Here is an 8,284-nt window from a genome sequence, read left to right on the forward strand (position 1 = left end):
GGCACTTACATAATTTAATAGAAGGTTTTACTTAATCGTCGTCATCTATATAATTATACTCTATATATGCATCATGCATGGACCTATTATAATATAAAAATTATTAACAGTTAATTAATTAAAAGAGTAATTAATTTGACGGTTAACCGATATAATGTCAATTATATAATATGCTTGCTGCCTGTAATGATAACTGTTCGCTTATAAATTAATATTTTTTTTTCAGGCTGTGATGGAACAATAGAAAATGTATTAAATATTCTTAAGAGGACGCCACGCATTATTATCTCCGTCTTACAAGTGATGGCGTACCACGGCAAATTTTATGCTCAGCAGATCACATTTAGCTCATAGTATTTTAAGATAGGTATACAAACAATTTACAATTTAAAAATACTCACAACTCCCTTTAAATTAAAATATAATAAAAAGCCTGCGAGAAGCTCTTATATTACCTTTAATTTTTATCAGAGGTCAATTCACTCGAAATTTTAAACTAACGAAGCTAAACGTGATCTGCTGGGCATAACATTTTCTATGGTACGCACTTGTAAATAGATTTGAATTTGTTGTCAAGACTACATGAGATTGACTTTCCACATTTTCGATATTTTCTACCAAATTCCTGAAAACACTATGTTAGAAAATTGTGGTTTTTAAATTTTTGGAGAAGTTGAAATCAAAAAATCTAAAATATGGAAACGTCGATTTCAAGTAGACCTGACTACAAATTCAAATCTGTTTTTAGAATTCTTATCGCTTTACTATATCCATCGGTACATTTGGCAAAGAACATGTCTAAAATCCTATGACGTGAATGTGTTAGACACATAGACAGAAAATCTGCACGGTATCAGATTTCGTGATTTATTTATCTCACTTAAGCGTTATTTGTCTTAGAGTCTAAAGATACAGAGTTCAAACAAACAAATTTAAACAAAATCATGATTAAAAATAAACACATTTACATAAAACAAATTATTGTGTAAACAGTACGTATATAGGATAATTAGGATAAATATATAAATAAAAAAACACAAAAAGAAATTTTAACAGAGTTACATATAGAAGTTTCTAATATTTAAAATAATCAATCATTTAGAACTACCTTAAACATTTTCTTAAACATCCAAAATTTGTCTATCGTGTTTCGATCTATATATTATTGTGTTAAAAATATAGAGCAAGAGGTGTCGCCGTTATGTTATTCTTATTCCCTTCAATTAGTTAAACAATAATATTCTATACACATATAATATGCAAACAGTTCAGAGGTTAAGAGGGAATTCGAATCAAAATTTATCCAGGCCCCCGAAGAACTTAGGGACCCATGATGGCATCCATGCAAAAACCAAATGAGCCATCTTTGGTAAGTGTAAAAACTACAGTCTATAGACTATATATAAGAGCTATATCAGCACATATTCGTGAAAAGTATAATGTACATAGATTTAATATTCTGAAATAAATTTTTTTTTTAAACTGGCCTCTTGCATGATTCTGTCCCGAGCCCCGAAATGTCACTGAACGGTCTTGAGTTTATAGATTAAGCTATAGCAGTTTTCGAAGTCTTGTAGAATTGTAAAAAAAGTAAAAATACATTTCTTGATTTAGTGCCTACCAACCTACCTACTATCCATAGATTATTATAGTAATAGTGACTTTAGATTTACCTATATCATAATATTAACGATATGACTTGACGATTAGTTGGTAGGTATATAGGTACACAGAAAAATAATATTCGAGATCAAGTACAACGCCTAAAGAAAAAAAATGTGACTGGCTGCAAGATTATTACTATATTATGCATATACGCACAGTATAAAAATATAATGTAATTAAATAATAGAATATAATTATAATCTGCAGTGTACGTATATAGATATTATATAGGCATCATATATAAGAAGGTGATATAAACGCGTAAAAACTAATAATATAAAAATATTGTGTTACGAAGTATTATGACACGAATATGACGTAGGTAAATAATATATATATATACAGTGTATAGGAGTATATATACATAAATGTTATGTACGCATATTACATATATATATATATATATATATATATATATATATATATATATATATATATATATATATATATATATATATATATATATATATATATATATATATATATATATATATATATATATATATATATATATTATACATAGAGAGATATTATAGAAACAATAAATAATATTATATTTTAGGGTCATAGGGACATGATAATTGTTGCTATACTCGTATATTCAACTGTGCCTATTGATAATATATAACTATTGAGTTTTCGTGCGTTCATTGGATCGACGATTAACATACGTATAATATTGTATTAAAGAAACTGCTGTTTTTATTCAGATTCAGGCTGCGTGTAGTTATCGCAAGAGTTTGCCGAGAAAAGGAGAGTAAGGCGCTTGAAAGACGTAAATATTATATTAGAATATTACACACATTAATATAATTATTATTCGTGTTTTATATGCTACATACATAATGAACCAATCGTTGATCATAATATAAGCGATATAATAATGTTAATACCACATCATAGCGGCCTATAATATGTATTAGCTATTTGTACCTATATATATATATATCAAATAAACATATCAATGTGAACTTATAAGTGTCTATACCTTTAGAGAGAGAGAGAGAGAGAGAGAGAGAGAGAGAGAGATGCTTATAACGAGATAAATGCGCTGCATTATATATTACAATATTCTATAAGTTATTCAAGTATGATGTTATGATATTAAATGTAGTACTTGATTAATTAAAACAACGACAAAAAATATGAAATTCGCACTTATTCGCGAAATATATTGTGTTATATTTTATTTATAAAAATTAATGCAAATCTATAGTATTATCGCAATATTGCGTGCTATGCGGATATAATATATTATTATTATTATTATTACGTCGTATATGTATAGGGAGTATATTTTGTACATACGTCTGTAGATAATAATATATTATATTTGTATTATATACGATAAAATATAATATATATTTAAGTATCGTATAGCTGTACTATATAGAACTTACACGGATATATAGCATGATATACATTTAAATTCGATTTTACTCGATTTTGTCAACCCAGATCACATTTTAAAAATGATTGGAAAATAAATTGCACAACGGTCGTTAAAAAATCGTCGAGTTTCGCTAGTTTGTATACACAGTACTTACACACAATGATTTCAGCCAGTCAAATCTGGAACTTTAATTTGGAAATAATTTTCACGCTATACATAATTGTACACAATCAATGTATGTCGTAAGGAGGCACCCCCTCCCACCATCAAATCAGCCGTATTTTATTTTTTATTGAAATTTTACCAGTGCGTTAGTACATATGATAATATAATATATTATGTAATATGTATGTAGGTACTATATTATATAATTAATATATATTCTGATAAACACGTGCAGAAATCTACAGACGAGGATCCAAGAGTGGACTATATTATATAGGATTTTAGTCTCAATGAAATGTCATATATATTTTCTATTTATTTAATTATATGATAAAATATAAATAAATCGTATTAAAACCTATGCCGCGTACATCTAAAATTAAAACATAAATACAATTTTGAATATTTTTATCAAATCTTATCTATAACCAATAAATTATATAATTGTATTTTTTCCTGAAACCAATTTAAGCCCTCCCCCATTTCGGACATGTATTTATATCCAGACTGTGATGAACAACAGCGTATAGTATATAGCAAGTAATATCTGTGGTGAATGATGCTGATAAAAATTGTTTAAATTGTATTGGGTTTTATTATTCCTCTCCCTCCCCACTTTAGAAATGCTGGCTACGCCATTGACTACAAATATTGATAGAATTAATCAATTAAATAATATAAGTAGCTGGTAATAGGTATTAATTAGGTAGGTACTAGGTTCTAATAACATCATCACTATGATAATAAGTAAATCATTACCTAAATTATATTTTTACATCGAAATTGTTGTGATGTGTATTAAAAATTTAATAAATCATGCGATTTTTTACCATGTGTAAATTCGATATTAATACAGATAAGTATACCACGTGCAGTTTGTATAAAATAATATTACATTCTGGGCGCATGCACGTATATTAAATAACTGCAGTGTATTTATCTATATAATATGATAACACGTGGGCATTATCGTTTATGATCACTGTAATTATTAGTGCCGTATATATATTATTACTGTGCACTAGAAATAATGAGATTATTTTCAAATGTAAAAAAAAAAAAAATTAATTAGTAATAATATAAAATGATGCAGTATACCTATACACGCTGAAAAAATATACGAAATTAATTGCCATTAAATTGAATTACGAAACCATTATTGATAACACTGATCATTTTACGTACCTACGTAGGTTTTAGTTAGTCGTGTTTACTCAATTGGTATAAAATAGTTGTAATAGTAAGTACCTATAATATTATACCGTGAATTGTAGTGACGTATAAGAAGTCTATAGTCCGATTAGGTAAAATGAAAATCTGGAATCACATTTTTGTTTTCAAAACTCGTAATGATTTGTATGTTTGATTAAATATCACGGTTAATATAATTTACGTAACAAATAAACATATGAAAGAAATAACAATATAATGATTGTTTAAGTTTAAATGGATCAAATCGGTCAGCGTGTAATTATGTGCATAAAGTCTAAAGGCTTTTTATGGCAATATTGAAAGTAATTATTTTTAAGCACCTTCCTATTCCTATACGATGATGTGTGTTAATAAAAATATATTTATTAATTATAAAGTATATATATATATATATATAGCTTTATATAGTGTTGTTTGTATTCCTTTAAAACTTACAACAAAACTGCCCAATGAACACCGAACTGATATTAAACATTATTCAATAGACAATAGTAAACAAAAGTCAAAATCGCTTTAAAAATATAACACAATTTAATTGATGAAGTAACAAATCTCATGCTTCACAATAACGACGACCACGTAAAAAATAATTCCCTATAAATACCTATATGCGGTTAGCGAATTTTTTTTATTTTGGGTCTGAATAAAAGAAGTTCAAATTTTCACTACAAAGTTTAGTTTTCATCACGCACATCTTCTGGGAAACGCTGATTCCTATTGTATAGTACATATTACCAGAGACGTATTTAGGAATTTTGCGCATCAGGTAGGAAAAAAAACTGCCCCTTCCAACCTAAATTTCTTTAGAATTAGTTGTATTTGTAAAAAAAAAACCTGATAGTTTATAGTATCTGAGTGTCATTATTTTTTTTTTATCACCCAAATGACCATTAGGTACCGTATTATATCAAAATACTCTCCAAAATTTAGCACCTGAGACCCAAACCTCCCCTGCCAACCTAGATATGTCACTGAGTATTACGCACTATATAATATTATTATATTATTATACTCGGAAGTTGGAATGCTGCAGCGACGGCTCGACGTATTCATAATATGTAAATTTCGAAAAACAAATGTGTATTTAGACTATTTACGGATATTATGATGAAATGCACTCTGAAGTGAAAAGAATGAAAAGTAATAAATTAGTTCATTCGACATACAAGAAAAAAGGAAAAAGTGTCATCATTAACTTCAACGGGGTAAATAACAATATGACGTATCGTATGATGTATATTATTATTATTATATGGCGTGTATTGTTCGTCCGCTCGACGCGTATACAGCGTGCATTTCGTGGCACATAATTACAATGATTAAAAACACATATTATAGGGGCTTTTAAATGGAAATTCGAGCAAACAAAAACACGACCATCGGCGGAGAATGAACGAAAATACGGATGGATGTGTATATACAAAAAGGATAGATGAAAAGGAAAAAAAAATTGAAACAATATTATGCAGCAGTATATTATAATGTATAGTGCATATATGTAAACAAAAATATATTATATATATGTGCGGACGCTAGAAATTGAAATCGCAAACAATAATGCAAACACGAACAGAGCAGCTGTGCAGCAGTTATTGTAATCTTTGCAGAAAAAATGTACGTCTGCGGTTCCTAGTAGTCATCACTAGAAGAATAGGTCGAGAAAAACAAAACGAACAAAAGATTTGTTTTTGTCTCTACCGTGTTTATAATAATAATTAAAACTCACTGCGCACTCGCTTTAAACATATACACACACATATATAAATATAATACGTACCTACTACGTATTATTATCTATTGCAATGACGAGAGTAGGCTCGGGCCTACTATTTAAGGGAAGGTGGTGAATTTGTCGAAGTCCACACATGTTCTGGCGATCTGGGCATCGATAGAACCAACAATAATATGCCCACAAGAGTCCAATATTGACTCCTTCATAATATAGGTTCAAGGTTCCATACCAGGGGCCCGATGGAATTTTAATTCTGCTTAGTACAAGGCGATCAGAAGAAATTCGTTAGATAAATAAATAAATACAATTGTTGTACACTTTGGGAAAATACAACAATTATTTTTGTTGCTCACTGCAGCACAGAAATCAGCACTGGCACCTATGTCAATAGTAGACAGTAGGTATAGAAGACATTAAACTATACGCGGTGGTTTGGTCATCGTTAATCTGAAGGACAAACAATTCTTTTTTATGTGACAAAATTAATTCGAATGGTTTAAACTTCAAAACTCTAAAACAGTATAAGCAAATTAATAAAAGTTAAATAGAAACAGGTTATATTATAATTGTAGCAGTAAACACTAAACACTGACTACCCCAAAAGTATACGTATTAATATTTTAGGAAATATTTGATTTAATAATTTGAAGACGACATTACAAAAAAAACATATTTTTTGAATATGTCACGATTGTTTATAATTTCTAAGTTTTTACTTCTTTGAATAGCAGAGAGTACACTTCTAATTTCATACGTATACTGCGATATTTTGTTTTCATGTTCAAATGTTTTTCTGATAACTTCAAACGAGTACATATAGTTAATTATAGTTATTATTTAATGTTTAGATAGAGTTTAGATGAGCTGAGTATAGTGAACCAACATTTTAAAGGGTACCTATAGCTACAGTATTGTTCTGCAATAACTTCAACTTTTGGGAAAACATTTTTAAATAATAAGTGTCTAAGTACTGTTAAAATGACCATCTAGACAACGCGATGTTTATTTTTGTACTACAAAATTAAATGTACAATATAAGAATGTTATCAGAGATTTTTGTCTATGTCCTCCTCAGATTTTTATGTCTGCGGGCACCCTTGATCGATCTTAAAGCATTATATCTATAGGAATTTAGGATATTATGTTATTTTTGTACTTTCAATCTAACATGATGGCTTATTATTGATATAATATAGTAGTGAAGCAATGAGAATTCTGCAAAAACAAATTTAAATTTGACGACGAAAAAAATTCGTTTTCGAGTGGATTTTAACCGTCGAATTTGAGTGTTCGACAAAGAATCATCATTATATTCTCTGAAGTTGATTTTTCTATTGGTATTATTCCACCGCGCGTGTCATGGTCAATAAATTGTATCACCAAACTGCACAAGTACGCCGCCATCGTCCATCGAGATGTTTCCATCGTTTCAAATCATAATAAAGCCCTATTGCAGGGGGCACTCTTTAAATAAGCTATTCAGATGAGTGGCTGGCAAATAATTTTGCAATGGGGTTAAATAAGGCTGATTTTTTAACACGAACTTTTTGATAGTTAAAAATGAATTTTGTATATTTGTAACAATCATATTCACCTGTGCTTTTCTAATTTTACCACCATTGCTTCAAATTATTCACTCTTTTGAAATACATATACCATACCTATCATAATATTATATAGTTTAAAAAAATATGCCACCATGATTATATTCGCACGAAATCTAAAAACCCGATTTGTCAGTTATATTCCACACGGACAGACTATTATATTATAACAACGCGCCGTAACACGCAACATACACTGCAACACTACATACACAGCAATAACAAAATATTTGTGACGGTGTTCCGGAAATCGAACAGAAATTAGACGTGTTGGCTTTGGGAATTTTCCATTTCCTCTGGGGCTTTAATGCACATCGCATCTATTTATTTTTATTTTATTCGCCAGCCCTTTTACATAACAATATAATACCAGCGGACTCTGCTACATAATAATATATCATCGTACTTATATAATTATATTATACCGAGTGTAACAGAAAGACTTGAAAAAAATAAATATATATATGCTAATTAAACGTATGGCAAAAATTGTTAATATTATATGATAAGTAA

Source organism: Diuraphis noxia, unplaced genomic scaffold (assembly GCF_037042655.1).
Source record: "Diuraphis noxia isolate RWA-SAM2 unplaced genomic scaffold, SU_Dnox_SAM2 contig0005, whole genome shotgun sequence".
In the NCBI taxonomy this organism is placed as follows: Eukaryota; Metazoa; Arthropoda; class Insecta; order Hemiptera; family Aphididae; genus Diuraphis; species Diuraphis noxia.